This window comes from Theobroma cacao, chromosome 9 (assembly GCF_053813885.1).
Source record: "Theobroma cacao isolate CCN51 chromosome 9, ASM5381388v1, whole genome shotgun sequence".
NCBI classification, from domain to species: domain Eukaryota; kingdom Viridiplantae; phylum Streptophyta; class Magnoliopsida; order Malvales; family Malvaceae; genus Theobroma; species Theobroma cacao.
Genome location: NC_142647.1, coordinates 9724755 through 9742099, shown reverse-complemented (window position 1 = coordinate 9742099; position 17345 = coordinate 9724755). Strand labels below are relative to the sequence as shown.

The following is a 17345-nucleotide window of genomic DNA, read 5'->3' as shown; positions in this document are numbered from 1 at the left end:
AACTTAAAAAAATCTAACTCAATTTCATTACTCACCTTGGTAGCTTTGTAATTGAATTTCTTTCCCAAAAGCTTTCAAACTATCATGAAAATCTCACAGTCTCTCTCTAGAACGTCCAGCTAGTGAGAGAGTGTAATAAGGAATGGTTTTTGATGGTTTTATGGTGAAAAAGTAAAAGAGCATAAAGAACTTTGGGAAAGGGTGCACAAAAACATGAAAATCAGGGTTATCTTAAGGAAATATATGAAAATTCAAGGCAAGCTTCCATGAGAGGGGGTGAGAGAACGTAGGAGAGGAAGGAGAAAAAGAAGAAGTGCTGGAAATTTGAAGAACATCCTAGAAACTTAGATTTTTATTGCTTAAGTTTATCCATTTTTAGCAAAATTACCAAAATGCCCTTAACTATGTCATTTTGTTTATTCCATTGCTTATATACAATCTTTTTACTTCTTTAACACTAAGACAAGGTCCATAAGGGTCTAAAAATACTTGGGTTAATGAAACTAAAAAAATTCAACCCAAGATATAAAATGACCATTTTACCCTTACCGTGAAAATTATCGATGTTTCCATCTTCTTCATTATCTTATCCTCATTCATTCATTCCTTAGGCCTACTTGGACCTTAATAACATTAGAAAACAAATTTCAGGGGTTGACCAGGAGAAATGATGAAATTACCCCTGGTCCGTGTTATTGTGTCTACTTCTAGTTACGGGTCTCTAGAGGTCGAGATTTCACAGGTTCACTTCTAAATTACCCTTTTTAACTCAGTACTTAACCTTAATTGGCATCCGTAAACTTTATTAGCTACCGTATCAAAAATACGGGATACTACAGTCTCCCCTACCTAAAACGAATTCGTCATCGAATTCAAATCGACGTAGGGTGAATAATCAAAGTTCTAAAGTTCTACCACATCACTTTCGTTGGGCATTCTTAACATAGAATCTTGGTTCATGCATCATATCAACTTCCAATCTTATAGAAAACTCAACATATCTAACTTGATATTTCTCAAATTTACTCGAAACATCATATCTCATGGCCTCATTAGTTTATCAATCTGAATATCAAACAAAACATTTATCTCTCCTTAAGTGCACTTTAAAATTTAAGAATCATCTATTAAGACCTTTCTGATATTAACTTCCTTTAGTCCTTTTTACCTTAGAAAATTAAATCCATAATCATTCATTTTGAATCATTAGCTTTACACCAATCAAGTCAGATTTTACACTTTTAATTATACGCATTCAAATGCACACCTTTATGCATAAGCTATAAACTTTTCCCCACATCTTTATATATCAAAACTATATATATTGAAGCTATACCAAAACTTATACATCATTTTCCATTGCCCATTAGGATATTAAATTCATGTCATACTTCTCTATTTGTGTACTTCATAATAACCTAACAATTTCTAGCTCACAGTTAAGCTAGTTCATATGCCAAGCCTCTCAAGCTATATCAAAACACCGAGTTTGATCAAGATATAATAAAAATTGAGGAACTTATACCAAAAGTATAAACACTTACTTTTAAGCTATCAGTATTATAACCCACTTGTTCACTGCCAAAATCAACGATAAATTATCTTAATCATTGTCTAGCACTATAACCATTGTTAGAATATCATCATCGAATAAAATTATAACTAACTCCGCATGAGTTTTTATACCAATAAGCAACATATATATCTATACATATATATTTCCAAAACTTTTAACTTCGAATGGCCTTAGGCATACCAAGCTCAATAACCCATCTGTAAAACCAAAATAACCAACAATCAAGTTTAGAATCATTTCTTCTATTGGTTAGATCATACTCATCATTTGTGGTGAATACACAAAGCTAATCCCAATATTCTATTCTTATACGAGAGTCAACCACTAATTGGCACCATTTTCAAACATCATGTGTTTTATAAGTCGATTTTCTTAGCCAAAATTCATATTGTAGTATTCCAACTTTAGGTCATGTCTCATTACCAAATCTTTACTCATATACGAGTACTTGAATTCTCAAATCATCATCTCTTGTCTAGGTAGATCTCTGCAATTCCCATAGCATATTTTTATTCCTTCACCAGTAGTAGTATCATTTAATCAAACCATGTCACTCTCATTCTCTAAACATTTGAAGCATAATTCAACCTTTGCCTATCCCTATCAGGCACTTTACCTTGATAATTACTCAAAATATATTAGAACTTGTGAGGGATGAGCATTTCACAATTTATGCCTTGCGTCTACAATTATGTCGAGACCAGAATCTTATCAGGTCCACAAAATAGTAGGATAATCATTGCCTCAAGCCAGCATTTCCAAGTATACTTATGCTTGTGTCATATCTTCATACTTATGTGACATATCAGTCACGAGCCCAACTTGACTATATAGCCATTTGCTGCTTGAGTTTTAATGTTTTCTCATTGTGAAAAATCTTTCAAATTTATCTCATAGGGTATTCATAAGGTGGATATATGTCCATAACTTACAATTCAAGGCCTAAAGCATTGAACACAATCTCATCATTGATGTTGTACACTATATCATATAATACAAAATATAATCTAATAACTATGACAATGAAATTTAAAGTTCCACCTTTATCTACCAATCATAGCTTCCTTTATGAGCACATACTTTACACTGCTTGATTGTTCACAAGCCACTCATGGCCATCCAAATGCGACCTCTTATACCAAGTCAAACTAGTATATTATTCTTATGTTTTCCAATACATTTCCAAAATGCTTAAACACATTTTTTAATAGAATTCTATTGAGGACTCAGACAATCAAAGGTTTATCTTCAAAGTCATGCATAACTTTAACAATTTAATATATATTCGATAACATTTAGCTCATTAACTCCATTGAACATTATTTTAAGATCTTTCAAGATGGCCTTACTCTTATTTCGGATTGAACCAAACTAACTTAATATAATCGCATTGATTATCCTTGAGCTTTTTATGCTCATTATAACAACATCTATGTTTCACCCATCATTTGTCTTATTGACCTTGTTAAGGTATATGTGGCTTTTCAACCTTTCATAATACATTCCACATTTATGCCAGGGCATTCTCAATCTCATGCCAAGCCTATAGTCATGTAGTCACCAATTAGGCGAAATCTTGCTATGGAATATCTCCTTCCATATGATGAATGTAAATCACAAGATATACAACTTCAAGTGTATGCTTGCATAGTGGTAACCTCCATATATTTCATGGTCATAAAACCATAATTTGTAAAACTAGCTTTCTATCACAAGTTTGAGATTGGAACATTAGTCTCCACATATCTCACTTTGGACATACTTCACTATTAACATTCATATACCTTTACCACAACATTCGGTGTAAATTGATTAAGCAATGATCTTCAAATTTACTCTTAGGTACACATATATCAAATTGTACACCACTTAGTGTTAAAATCTTGACTTTACTCATCAATTCTTAACCAATTACATCCATAAGATAGACAATTCACTAAACTTTTGTATCTTGCTTTTGTAGTCATAAGATTAAAATTTCTTAAGCTTAGGATGTAGAAACTTCCTCTTAGAGCATATCCGAAAATCCACATGTTTTAAGCTCCTTACCTTTAGAGAAGTCACATTCAAGACTAATAATTTACATCATAGGTTGCATATTGAACCAAACATATTTTATTTAAATTGACCTTTAAAGAAATTCATATATCGATCTTCATATAGAACTCCATATGGCACTTAGACTAAATTTGTCATTTCTATGTCATTTAATTTCAAACTGCTAAATCCACATCTAGTCTTTTAATCCTTGGGTTCCACATTAAGCATGGCAAAATTCAAGCCCATCCTTAGAGTAGATCATTTACTGGCCTTTTACTTCATGACCATACGTCAATTATAATAATCAGCGATTTTCACCCTTGAACGAATTCATGCAATTATAACCATAAAGTACAATAATTCAATTCAAGCCTTGGAATCTCGCAATTACTTAATTAGAATCAAAACCAACTCCATCTAGGCTACTACACACATATTCACATGTAAATTATTTCGTAAGCCCAACACCATTTATATATGGCATAACAAGCTCACTTAAAATAGTGCATTTACATCCGTGCACACAAATATTGGTTTACTCTTACCCTAAATGCTTAAATTTATACACTCAAAGTGAATTAAAACCATCACTATTCATTTTAATTAAAGTGCGCCCTTTGTTACCATTATCACACGTGCTATTTTATATTGACCTCAAATACAATTAAGAGTCATCAAATTTTCTTTTTGTTGACAATCTTGGGCTCAACTTTTAACCCTGTCAAATGAACAGGTTATTATAGACCTATTAATCCAACTCCACTTTCCTTCATTCTTAGTCGGAGGAATATATCACTATATTGACCTTTCATTAGGAGCATTTGCTTAAAAATCTTCCCAATAACAGCTCATGTCTCGGGTGGCATCTCAAACACGAACGACACCACTTATGACCTTTGCATAATGTTAGTAGGAGGGTAGGTTACTAAAAATAGGAGTTCATATAGCCTATTGTCAATGATTTAAGCTGTAGCTACAAACTATAAACAAGACTCTACATTAACTCCTACAACTCCGCGGACTAACACAAGAATCCTTAGGACTCAACTAAACCTTGAGCTCTGATACCACCTTTGTCACTAGAGGGTGGAAGATCATGGAGCATCCCCCTCAATACGAAGGCAACAAATGGTACCTATCAAAGCACTCATAAAGTGGAAGATCATGAAGCATCCATCCCTATAAGCCCTTGGGCAAAGAGTTATGCTTCGCCCCTGTTAACATACGAGAGTTTCCAGGGATCGGGTTACTACCCTTACTCTGATACCACCTTTGTCACAACCTAAATTTCAGGCTATGATCGACCCATGGGCCCAATGGGCATAGCCTATTAAGCCCAAGCAAGTCTGTTTATGCAATCCCGATCATCATTCCAAACCATCATTTCTCAAACCCATATTGTAATTCTCAACTAAAAATATTTCAATAACATTTTATAGTAACCCAATACTCACAATTGTATTATGCTAACATAGTATTACTCATTTGCCACCTTATAGTGGTTTCAGTAATCAAATATTCATATTTGATTTTTCAACATGAATCTTAGTGGTCTTCATTACTTATACATGTACACAAGCATAAGACTCTTGATTGTCAGCGAAGTCACTCTAGGTGAAGATATAGCTATTGAGATGCTATAGTACTTACCAAGAAGGCGAGCATATGTGTGTGACTTAATCTAGGTCCAATTGCCTCCAAATATGAAAACATGAATTTTCAAAACGTGAGTATAAAACTCAGTGAGTGAACATAAGAAGGGAACAAGCAATCAATAGGAAGAATTTAGAAATCATGATGCACTTGCTTCAAAAATAATGCAATTGATTTAGTTTCTTATTAAAAACCCCTCATTTCAAACTTTGATTAATAACCTCATAGTGTTGCAAAAACCCAAGATCAACCCATGAAATTAAATGGGTGAAAAATATGTCAAAATCAAATCGTAGCAAGTTTCTCGCTGCAGCGAGATTCAGGGGCCAAAACAGAAAGTTTCTTGTTGTAGTGAGAAATAGTGTCAGTTTGCATATGTTTCAGTTTTTCAAGCATATCTCCTACAACAAAAGTTCAATTGACCTAATTTTTCAACCATTAGAAAGCTAAGAGACAAGGATACAATTTTAATGTTTACCACTTTTCCCAGTTCGGAAGGGAAAGTAGTCAAAATCTTCACCGAAGTGAAAACATTACATTAGAACCCGAGAGTTTCTCGCTGCAGCGAGATTTATTTTCGCTGCAGCGAAATTTCCTCGTTGCTGCAGCGAAAATCAAGGCTGGTTTATGCCCCCACCACCTGAGAGTTTCTTGTTGTAGCGAGAATGCAAGATTCAGGGCAAATGACAAATAAGGGGTTTTCACATGCCATAAAATCCATCCCTCCCATATTGCACATCAAAGTGAACACATTGACAATAATCAAGTTATCAACATTCAAAACAATCACATATTATAATCATAAACTTGCTATCACATATACATATATAAACATATATCAACAAGTACACCACCCCACTTCATTCATCGTCATAACCGGGTCATAATTATCATCGATTTATGCGCAGTCCCTACTTGCACATAGCCGGGTCATCATCATCATCGGCTTATGCACACTCCCTACTCGCACATAGCCGAGTCAATATCATCACACAACATTATTCATCTATGCACAACATATTTTCATATATATATATACATGCCAACATAATATAGGAGCACATGGATTCATCTTTTTGCACTTTTCACATTTTAGCAACATCAAAACATTTATCAAGGGTTGGTTCCCAAGCACCCATTTTTAATGAAAAGTTGGATAAAATCATTCAAATAATTCATCTCAACACAATTCTATTTTTCAAAAAAATTTTGAAATGCAAGTTCACTCACCGGTTTTGTTGATTTTTTTGCTTGACTCTAACCTCAACTAATGCTCCAAATGGACATGTGAGGTCTTGTTGGAACCTATACACACACAACATTACAACCAACCCAAATTGGCATTAATACACTCTCAAAGCTATTTCCTAATTCAAGTTTAGCTAGTTATTCCTAACTAGCTCCCAACTACCATTTAATGACTATTATTTGCAACACTCTAGTCACACAAAAATGAATAATAATCCCAACAAATAAATTCTCACAAATCTAATTACTAAACATTCTCAACAACTTAAAAAAATCCAACTCAATTTCACTACTCACCTTGGTAGCTTTGTAATTGAATTTCTTTCCCAAAAGCTTTCAAACTATCATGAAAATCTCACACTCTCTCTCTCTAGAACGTCCAGCTAGTGAGAGAGTGTAATAAGGAATGGTTTTTGAGGGTTTTATGGTGAAAAAGTAAAAGAGCACAAAGAACTTTGAGAAAGGGTGCACAAAAACATGAAAATCAGGGTTATCTCAAGGAAATATATGAAAATTCAAGGCAAGCTTCCATGAGGGGGGTGAGAGAACATGGGAGAGGAAGGAGAAGAAGAAAAAGTGCTGGAAATTTGAAGAACATCCTAGAAACTTGGATTTTTATGGCTTAAGTTTATCCATTTCTAGCAAAATTACCAAAATGCCCTTAACTATGTCAATTTGTTTTTTCTTGGCATTGCTGATCAAACGCTCATAGAATAGAGCTTAGGGTGTGTTTATGAACAACACAATCATTTCCTTATCAGTAAGAGGTGGCTGAACTTGCGCTGCTATATCCTTCCACCTTTGGGCATACTCCTTGAAGCTCTCACTTTGCTTCTTTTCCATAGTCTGCAATGGCAACCAATGAGGAGCTAATTCAACCACATGCTTGTATTGGGCTATGAAGGTTCTTGCTAGATCTTTCAGGTTTTAATATGATTTCAATCCAAATGTACGTACCACCGAGCAGCTGACCCAGTCAAGCTGTCCTAGAAGAAATGGATCAGTAGCTTGTCATCATGAGACTGTGCAGCCATTTTTCGACAATACATGGTAATATATGCCATGGGACACTTCGTTCCGTCATATTTTTCAAATTTCGAAAACTTGAACTTGGCAGGGATCAGTACATCAAGCACTAAGCATAGTTGACTGCGTCCATAGTGCCGAACCTATCAACTCTTTCGATAGTATGAAGGCGCTCTTCCAACATATTGTACTTTTTCTGGTCTTTGTCATTTTTTCCTGTTTTTGATGAACCTTTTCTTAATTTTTCTGGCTCTTTTGGATCGTCTAAATTCGGAACATGTATTGGTTCAGTAGGATTTGTCCCAAATTGCCCGTGAATCGATTGATGGTTCATCGGGGGTAATATATTGTAATAATTGGATGACGTCACTTGAGGGTGGACCCTTGGAAAAGTCTAGGCATCGGGTGGAGTGAACCCCGAGGGATAAGGTGGATCATCCCTTAAGTTTTCAGTGTCTTGTGCCGATGGGTTTTCTGGTGGAGCTGATTCTTCAACCACTCTTTTTCTTTTACTAAAGTTCATCATCAATTCCATCATCTTTGTTAATTGCTCTCTCATTTCCTCTTGAGCTTTTTCCATTTTATCCATTCGCTCTTTTTGTTCTTTTTCCATGATTCTTGCTCATTGATGTGTATTATGAACACGCTGGTCACTGATTTGAGGTTGTCGATCTATCTTGGAATCCTTATTTTTAAATCATAAACATGAATTAGATGCATTTTTAGTGCATGAATGAGATGAAAAAATGCACCCATTATCTTTATTTATAGGCGAAAACGTTCATTGTCATGAAATGATGATGTATACATGTATCAATGAATGATCATGCACTAAAAGTATTTGTCACATAATACCCATCAACAAAGTAATCCATTGCATAATATATTGTCTTTGATTACAATTCAGGAGTCATCTTTTATATCTAGAAATATTCAATAATTTTGTCGTAATGGTTATACACTTCATCAAGATACTTAATCAACTGTTGCTATCGTTTCCCAATTGGAAAGACCTGACTCCTCAATAAGTCTATTTTCCTAGCCATGCTTCTTGCCTTGTAAGCCACTTCCCTGATTTGCCTAACGAAGTAATCCATCTGGTTGTGTTTTTCCACATAAGCTTGTCTGTAGGATTCACCCCACTCTTGAAATCGAGTGCTCTCTTGCGTTAGGTGTTCATATTCCTGTTGATAAGTCGTCATGACCCTTTTGAGCTCTTCATACTCTTGTCTTAGTAATTGGATGGACTTTTGTTAGAATCGCACTTGATTTCTCAATCCATCATTGTACGCTTGAAGCTCATTGCCTTGGTTTTCTTTCGCTTGTATTTCCCTTTGGAGTTCACTGGTCGTGGCAGAAAACTCGTTATTCAGGCTCTCATACTTTTTTTCCCAATCACGTTCTATTTTTCGAATTTTCTTTACGTTTTATTTTTTGAATTTTCTTTCTTTGTTTGGCTGCTTTTATATTCATCTTTTCACACCTTTTTTGGAGATCTTCATATTGTTGTTTTCAACTGGTGTTGTCAGCTTCAGACTTCTTTCGAGCCAATTCACTTCCTAGTAAAGCATATCGAGGTTCTGGATAGCTTGGGCCACGAGGTCCATCTTCCTTCGGGTATACCACATCCTTAACTCGTCGAGCATGCCACACTAGATACCCAGTAGTAACTTCATCAGCGTACCTTCATTGGTTGACTCAACTTGTCTTTTTCCAAGCTCTTGCAATCTCCTCGATCCTTATCAGAAAACCTGGCTCTTCATAAGCAAACTCCAAAGTGTTAAGTCGGTGTGTCATAGACACAAATTGCTCTAACCCAAATTGTCTTCTCACCATAATTAGGGCATAGCTGATCGCTCCCCATGGCCCAATTAATGGTACCTAGGCTTCATCCTTGCATTTATACATGACTAGGTGATGCGGCATCCATGGAGCTCTCCATGTTACCTCCACGCTTATGAGTTTCCTGAGCCTAGAAATCCATTGCTCCGTAGTCTTGTTTGTCGGCCATTTACTTTCACAAAATTCTCTAATAGGGGCACTTTGCAGATGAAATGGCTTTCTAAAATTTTTGACCTTCCATTTAAAGTGACTTACTATCTAGATGGAAAGAAACTGTGCATATCCCACAAATTATCCTTCCCCCTTTTTCAGACAATAATTCAGTGATATGAGAGTTTCTGCTAGAATTGAAGGCGAAGGGTTGGCCTTGTTGATAACTTGCTCGAAGAAATCTATAATTCCGACCTCTATATGCCCCAAGACTTTGGAAAAGATCACTAGCCCATAAATTCCTAAAGCCATCATTAGTTGTCCTTGCTCGGTGTCTTGATGCTTCATGATATAGCTGCGTAGAAAACTCCATGGGATACATTCATTGTCTCCCTTTTTTCTTAGGTTTTGGTTGACTTCCCCCAGAGTAATACCCATCATCATAGCTAGCTTTCGCCTGTGCCCAGTCTTTTGTCTTCTCTAATATATTTTATCTAGATTACCAAGATCAATTTGAAGGAGAGTTGAGTATTCTTCAATTGTTGGGACCATATCCACCTTATTAAACACAAAATACCTATACGACGGGTCCCATAATTGTACAATGGCCTTCAACAACTGTTCATCAATCTGGACCTTAAAGAGCCGAGCTATATGGCCATATTTCTTATCGAAATTCACTCGAGTGGTGGCCTCCCACCTATCCCATATGTCAAGCAGATCGGTGAAGTCATTCTATTTAAGATCAACGTGGACCTTATCTAGTAGTGATGAGATGTGATCTCTTGGCAAGCAATCCCCCTCACTTTGTTGGGCACTCGCCATGTGCTAAGTCACTTCATATATTCTGTTGTAGCTTGAAGGTGGCTATGATGACTCCATGGATGCAATTGGATGTACTCCGTCAATAGTTGTCTAGTGACAAATACTTTTCCTAGATGCAAAAGTATGATGCAAATGTGCACATGCAAAAATGGCAACAGGTTTAAGTTAGTATATACAAGAAAAATTAAGAGTAATTCTAATGAAATTAATAACATGGATACGCAAGATACCTTCATTATTTTACAGAGAAAAATTTAAGGTAGAGGGAATATGACCATTCCTTCTGTGTACCTAATCAGAGGGTATTCTCTGACGGGTGAAGCTCTACCTAGGCAAGGTGACTCTCGGTATTTTACATGCTGAGTTCAGGTCGAAAATGGAGCTAAAGGTTCCCAAATCGCTTCTCACTGTCGTCTACACGGACTAGTAAGGCACCCCGGTCCTTACCCATTATAGGCTTCAAATGGACTGCGTTCGATCTGAGTCGAAGTCTTCACTAGCCCATGAGGAGGTTATCACCTCATGAAAGCGTAACTACTTAACTCCCTCTTAATTAAGGACAAAGCCCGAGTAGAAGGCTTATGCATGAATGCAAGATGTGTTGTGTGTAAAGAGGAATATACCGACCTCGGACCAATAATTTCACACTCCCCTTATCCTAAAATCCCACAATTATTAAAGACAGTAAAGTAATAATAGCAAAATAAATAAATGCATTAAAAAAAATATGCAAGATAAATACTCGACGCTAGAGAAAACACCAAATTATTTAAAGCTTAAGATAACTTATGATTAATTAATGGCTTGACTCTCGATGTCCCCAGCGGAGTTGCCAAGTTGTCGTTAAGTACGGGTCTAGGAACCCGACCGCTAGACGTAGGTGAAAATAGAACAACTAGGAGTCGCCACCAATCTGTTTTATATATTTTAGGTGTGATTAGTCACCTATTAACTCGGTTCTAATCGACGAAGTCCTAAATTAATTTTAGATCCGTCGAAAGAACGAGATCTGGTCTACAATTTTTAGAGATAGGTTCGAGGGTGCGGTTACGCACGGAGAAGGGTTAGCACTTCTGTTACGCCCGTTCCACTAACGGTACCATTCAATCTTAAGTTATCCTATTGTAGCCTACCTTGATTTTATTCTTGTATTTCCTTAATCTTTCTTATTAATTAATTCTTTATTATGTTATCCGATTGAATCCTTTATTCGGTAGTACCTATGCACATGATGCAAGCGTAAAATGATGTCGTGATTTGTTTGTTTTAAATAATGGGGTTGATAATTTTTTATTGAAAAATCATTCGAAAACCATCCTAACGCTTTGGTGAAGTTTTGAAATGTTCCTCATTTAGAGATATCCTTGGAAGAACTCATCTTTACAAATTCTTTAAGGGAATCCCGTCATCGAAATTCTTGCCCCATTTACACGATAAATGTGGCATCCTATGATAGAAGAAAATGATGATATCTACATGCACGCGTTTGTTAATTTAAATGGTTCATAATACATCCAATTATGTGTTTAATAGTTTAAGGTAATTTATTACCTTGTTTACGTGTTTATTATTAAAATTTTTCTTTAATGCTTGTTATTTACTTTTTTTATTTTTTTTATTTTTTATTTCATTTTATATTTTTTAAACAATTATTTGAATTAATGGGTGTTGGAGTATAGAGTTCGGATTTATCTCGACGTTTCAATGAAAATCCATCTCAAACTCCACACCTAAAAAATCCACCAGAAAGAGGCAACTCTTTGCCCCTTTTAGGTAAAATCTCTCAAATAGTCATTTCATTTTTCTTCTAATTTTTATATTTGTATCATGTTGTTTTTTTAAAATATATATTACATTTACAAGTATCTAAATATGAATATTTCTTTCTTTTCTTTTTTCTTATTCCTCTCATTTGCTTATTATTATTGCTATTTTTAACCAAACTAAATCTATTATTAGTTTTCTTACTATTTATTTACTTATTATATATATATATATATATATATATGTTCTTCTAAACTCTGCATTTTTATTATTATTTTTTTATTATTAATATTATTATTTTTTATTTTGATTTTCTAACATTAAAATGAGCATTTGTATTATATATATATATATATATATATATATAACCTTTCCTAATATGGTTTAAATTATAACAAAAAAATGCATTTTATTTAACAAAATGGGCTAGACCCAAAATCAATTGAAACAAGCCCAAACCAAAAAGAAAGATTATACCTTTCCAAGCTCAGATTAGCCCAACTCAATGACCCACAGAAGCCCAAATCTGCTGTGCCGGATTTGTTTCCTAAGACCCACAAGGTAGAGCTCAAAACGCACCGTTTTAGGTGCTTGTTTGGTAGACTGTAATTTTCTAAAATGACTTCGTTTTGAAAATCCTAACCTTAAGTGTTTAAACCTTCATTTTCCCTTCTCTTCTTATTTTCTGCCTTCTTTTCTCTCTCTAGCTGTAACCCTTTCTACCTTCTCTCTAAAACTTTCCCTTCTCTCTCTTCTCCCTCTCTTTTTCCTTTTTGTCGATCGGTGACTTCTCTCCCTCTCTTTTTCCTTTTCGTTGGTCGATGACTTCTTTCTATTCCCTACCGTCATAGATCGACGGTCCTAGATCCTAAATCTCCCTTTCTTTGTCACCCTCTTTTGTCGCCGGCCTCCCATACCCACACAAATCAACCCCTTTTTTAAAACACTAATTTTTTTTGTTTATTTATTTTTTTGCTCTATTTTTATTGATTTTGATTTATTGTTTTTATTGTGGCTAGGGTAGTTTTCTAGTAGAACTTAGGACCTTTGGATCTGATTTTGTGATTTTGTTGGTTTTGAGAATGGGATTTTTTTGTTGCTTTTTGATCTGGAAAGATTGGGTTTTCTGGGTTGTTTCTTGGTTCCTCCCAAAAATCCCACCTTTGCTTTAGAAATTTTAGGGTTCTTATAGAACCCAGTTGTCCAAAGTTTTAGACAATCAGAGAGGGCAATCATGCTCAGTTCAGTATGATTTTCGGGGTGGCCTCCAAGTCAAAAATAAATCTGTCAGAAAGATCTTCAAATCCCAACCGTCGGAGGAGCATTTAATGCTCTGTTTTTGTTGACTATGGAGGCCATGCTAACCTCCAGACTTTTCTTTCTTTTTTATTTTTTTTATTTTTATTGGATTTATTTTTATTTATTTTTTTATATTTTTATTGAATGGGTGTCTACATTTGTCTTTTGCTCTAGGTGGAGCTAAAGTGGTTTGGGTGAGTGTTCTTAAAAGATTATTAAGAAAAAGTGTGCAAGGAATCTTGGGTTGATTTGAGGAACCATAGAGGTCAATTTATTGTACTTTAATTTCTCAATAATAGAAGAACAGTTTCACTCCGGGGACGTAGGTAAGAGGTCGAACCACATAAATTTTTGTGTTTTTTCTATTTGCTTAATTTCTCTGGGTTTTATCTTTGTTGTTTCTTGGTCAATTTTCACAACAAACTGGTATCAGAGCTTTGGGTTCAGTAAATTCAAGATTCAACAAGGATGTCGAAAGTTACTAGTTCTACGAATTTTTTAATTGAGAAGTTTGATAGGAAGACTAGTTTCACGTAGTAGCCAAGAAGGATGAAAGATCTCCTTGTGCAGCAAGGTTTAATGCACCCCTTGCTAGGAAAGGAGGAAGGGCAACCAGATGACATGAAGGATTTTGAATGGGTAGAGTTGGAGCAAAGGTGTCACGACTCGGAACTCCCCTCGAACCCGTGACAATCGCTGCGGTGCTCCGATGGGCACCCATCTCTCGGAATGCCAACCGAAACCTCGCAAGGCTTAATATCAGTTTCTCGTTTTCCTCGGTGAGTAACTATTGCCAAATATTATTTTTTAAAGGATTTTAAGCTATTTCCAACTTAAAACTAATAAAATAAAAATTGTCTTACAGGGGCATTTTGGTTATTTTTCACTAAAAATTTCAAAACCAGTTAAAAAAAATGTAGTAAACAAGTACCAATCGTATAATTCATATTCAAAAATAAGTTTAAGCATCTAAAACCTTTATTTAAAATGAATTTATAATTATTTGAATATAATAAGAAGATAAAACAAAATATTCAATAAAATATTTTATTTTCTTATAATCAGTAATTTTAGAGTTATACGTAAATACTTTTTGTAACGTAGCAACTGAATAAATTCATTCTTACTGTAACACAATAAACTAGAGTATTTAAATTAATTTAAATTTACAACATCAAGTGTGCCCACAAATAACCAGAATTAAGAAAAATTATGAACTTACTGTGTGGATGACGCTAATCCAATAGAAGCCCTCGATGGAATCAGCTATCAACAGCCTACTCTGAACCTGAAATGGGTGGAAATGAGGGTGGTGAGATTATAAAATCCCAGTGAGTAAACAAATACCATTTAAATCAACTAAAGCCGAGTAAAAGGAGACAGTTAATATATCCATCACAATACATATTTCACAATTTGAAAATTCATCCCAACCCATGCAAACGATTGTATTTCATTTAATTTCTCATTAAGGCTTATGATTTTCATAAACATTTGGCTCATGCCATCAACTAGTACTCGGTGACACCTTGATCAGAGGTGTACACTAGAGCCCGCCAAGGCTGTTAAAATTTCCTATACACGTAAAACATATTTTTAGTTTGAGAAAAACACAGTCGTTCCTTGGCGTTAGCGGAGTTCATCATCACGAGGTGGTTCGACGTGACGTGAACTCTAACCATACCTCAGGAGATACCCTACGCGCCTCTCCAACCGAGGTACATATATATATATATATCCAGATTCTGTGCCCCTTTAATAAGCTGGTCCACAGAATCCGCCCACTGCAACAAGCTAAACCCACCATACAATAAAATTCATTCTAGCATGACATGCCAATTATTGTAATTCACAGCCTTTCAAGGCTAAATACACATTTCATATATTTCAACATAAATACCAATTCAGCCATTCATGCAAATATTATCATAAGCCATTTATTCAAATCATATATTTTTCAACATAACAAGTGGTCTCCAATTACTCTATTTTTCAAAATCATCATTCAATTTTAAAACAATTTATAACATCTTTTCATGTAGACACATTTTGTTTGTAAAACTCAAGATTTACCATTTAATTTCATTTTCATAAAATTTCATCAAAATCAATTAAAAACATACTTTAGATAATAAAAATGATGGTAAGGTTACTCACCTCACAATAGCGGGATTTCCACTTCGCTATTACTTCGTATATGCGTATAATTATACCTAATTGCCCGTCACCTACTTCGTTCAACACGCTTTCCTAGCAACCATTTAAATTCAATACATTTAGTGAATCAATTCTACTTTTCTTTCTCTCATTCTATCATAAATCCACTCACTTAATTCACATCTTAATATATTTTTACTATAATTAATTACATCCTTCGTTCACGTAATTCTTTAGAGTATTAACACCAGTAACTTATTTAAGGTATTAAGTGCCTATTTCAACCTTTTAAGCAACTTAAATTTACTTCATATCACCAATTAACCAATGCATAATTACATAAAATAATTTAGCCTCCATATAATCCAATTTCAAAATAAATCATGGTAAAGAATAAAGAAATTTTTACCCAATTAAGCTAGGTTGGCCCAAATCTCCACCTTCCTTTTCTTTTGGATTTTTCTTCCTTTGTTGTTTTTGGACTCTTATTCATGGACTTCTCTCATTTCTTTTTAATTGGGTCATGCCCATCCTTCCTTTATTGGACCATGTCCAATTTTCCTTGCTTGTTGGGCCATGCCCACTTTCCTTGTTATTTTCTTTTCCTTTCTTTTCTTTTCTTTTTTTTTTTCTTTTCTTTTCTTTCTTTCTTTCTCTTCCACCGTCTAGCAGCCTTGTTGTATTCCTTTTTCTTCTCTTCACATGCACAAACCGTCCATTCTCTTCCTTTCTCTCCCTCTCACCACCGGTCACACTTCCTAGCTTTTTTTCTCTCAATTTTTCAGCAGCTACAACTGCTTATTTTGGCTCCAAAATCAGCAGCTATGCTGCTCTGTTTTTTCTTAAAATTTTAGCAACTAAGTTGCACCTTTCCTTCAAAAAATTTGTAGGCAAAACAACCACAATTAACCATTAAAACAGCAACTCAAACCTTAAATTTTCTGCTGCAAAATTTTGCACTTTTTGGCCACCAAAATAAGCAAAAAAATGGCACTTTCCAACCTCCAAAACCAGCAGAAAAACAGCTCTTTCCAGCCTCCAAAATCAGCCCTTAAATGGCTCTCTTTCCCTTCTTGAATGGTAGCAAAAACAACCCCTCAACTCAACTCTCTTTTCCTTTTGTTTTCCTTTCTCATGCATGATTTTCTTTTTGTTTTTCTTTCTCTCGATTCTTTCTTCTTCCTTTGGTCTTTTATTTCTCCTTTACCCTCCCTCAACCGACCTCTCTTTTTTTCTTGGTCCTCTTTACTTAGTTTGGTCAATTACACATATATATATTTTATTTCTCTCTTGAATGTTCCACAAACTTCCTTCATGGCCGGCCACATCAAAATTTTGTTTTTTCTTCTTTCACTTGTTGGTCCACATGGCCGCCCCCCCCCCCCCCCCCCCCCCCCTCCAATTCACTAAGTAAAGAGTTTTTGACTCTTTTATTGACCACATGGGCTGCTGCCCATGTTGGTCTTCTAATATTTTATTTTATTTTTACTCTATGATTATTTTATTTTTCTCACTAATTTCACTACATATCCTTTAATCTTTATATTCCAATTTTGATCTTTTTAATACGTCTAAAAATTTCAATTTTCATCTAACTTCCTTTCTCGATGCGTGTACCATCGAAATATAAAAATTGCACCTCAATGCAGTATTACCACAATATTTAAATATTTACTTATCCGCGTTGGTTCGACTTAACAAAACACGCGTATTTCACTTTTGTCGCTCATTTCACCAAAAATTCACTTGTATTTCTTCTCCCTCA

The 17345-nt window shown here is 34.9% G+C and overlaps 1 long non-coding RNA gene across 1 annotated transcript; it reads right to left on the bottom strand.

The window, feature by feature from the left end:
* Positions 1-14642: 14642 nt before the first annotated feature.
* On the bottom strand, positions 14643-16080 carry LOC148760699 (uncharacterized). Its single transcript, XR_016028299.1, has 3 exons — positions 15990-16080; positions 15581-15673; positions 14643-14711 (listed from the first exon to the last, which is right to left on the bottom strand). It is a non-coding gene; the product is annotated as an uncharacterized LOC148760699 (long non-coding RNA).
* Positions 16081-17345: the final 1265 nt, after the last annotated feature.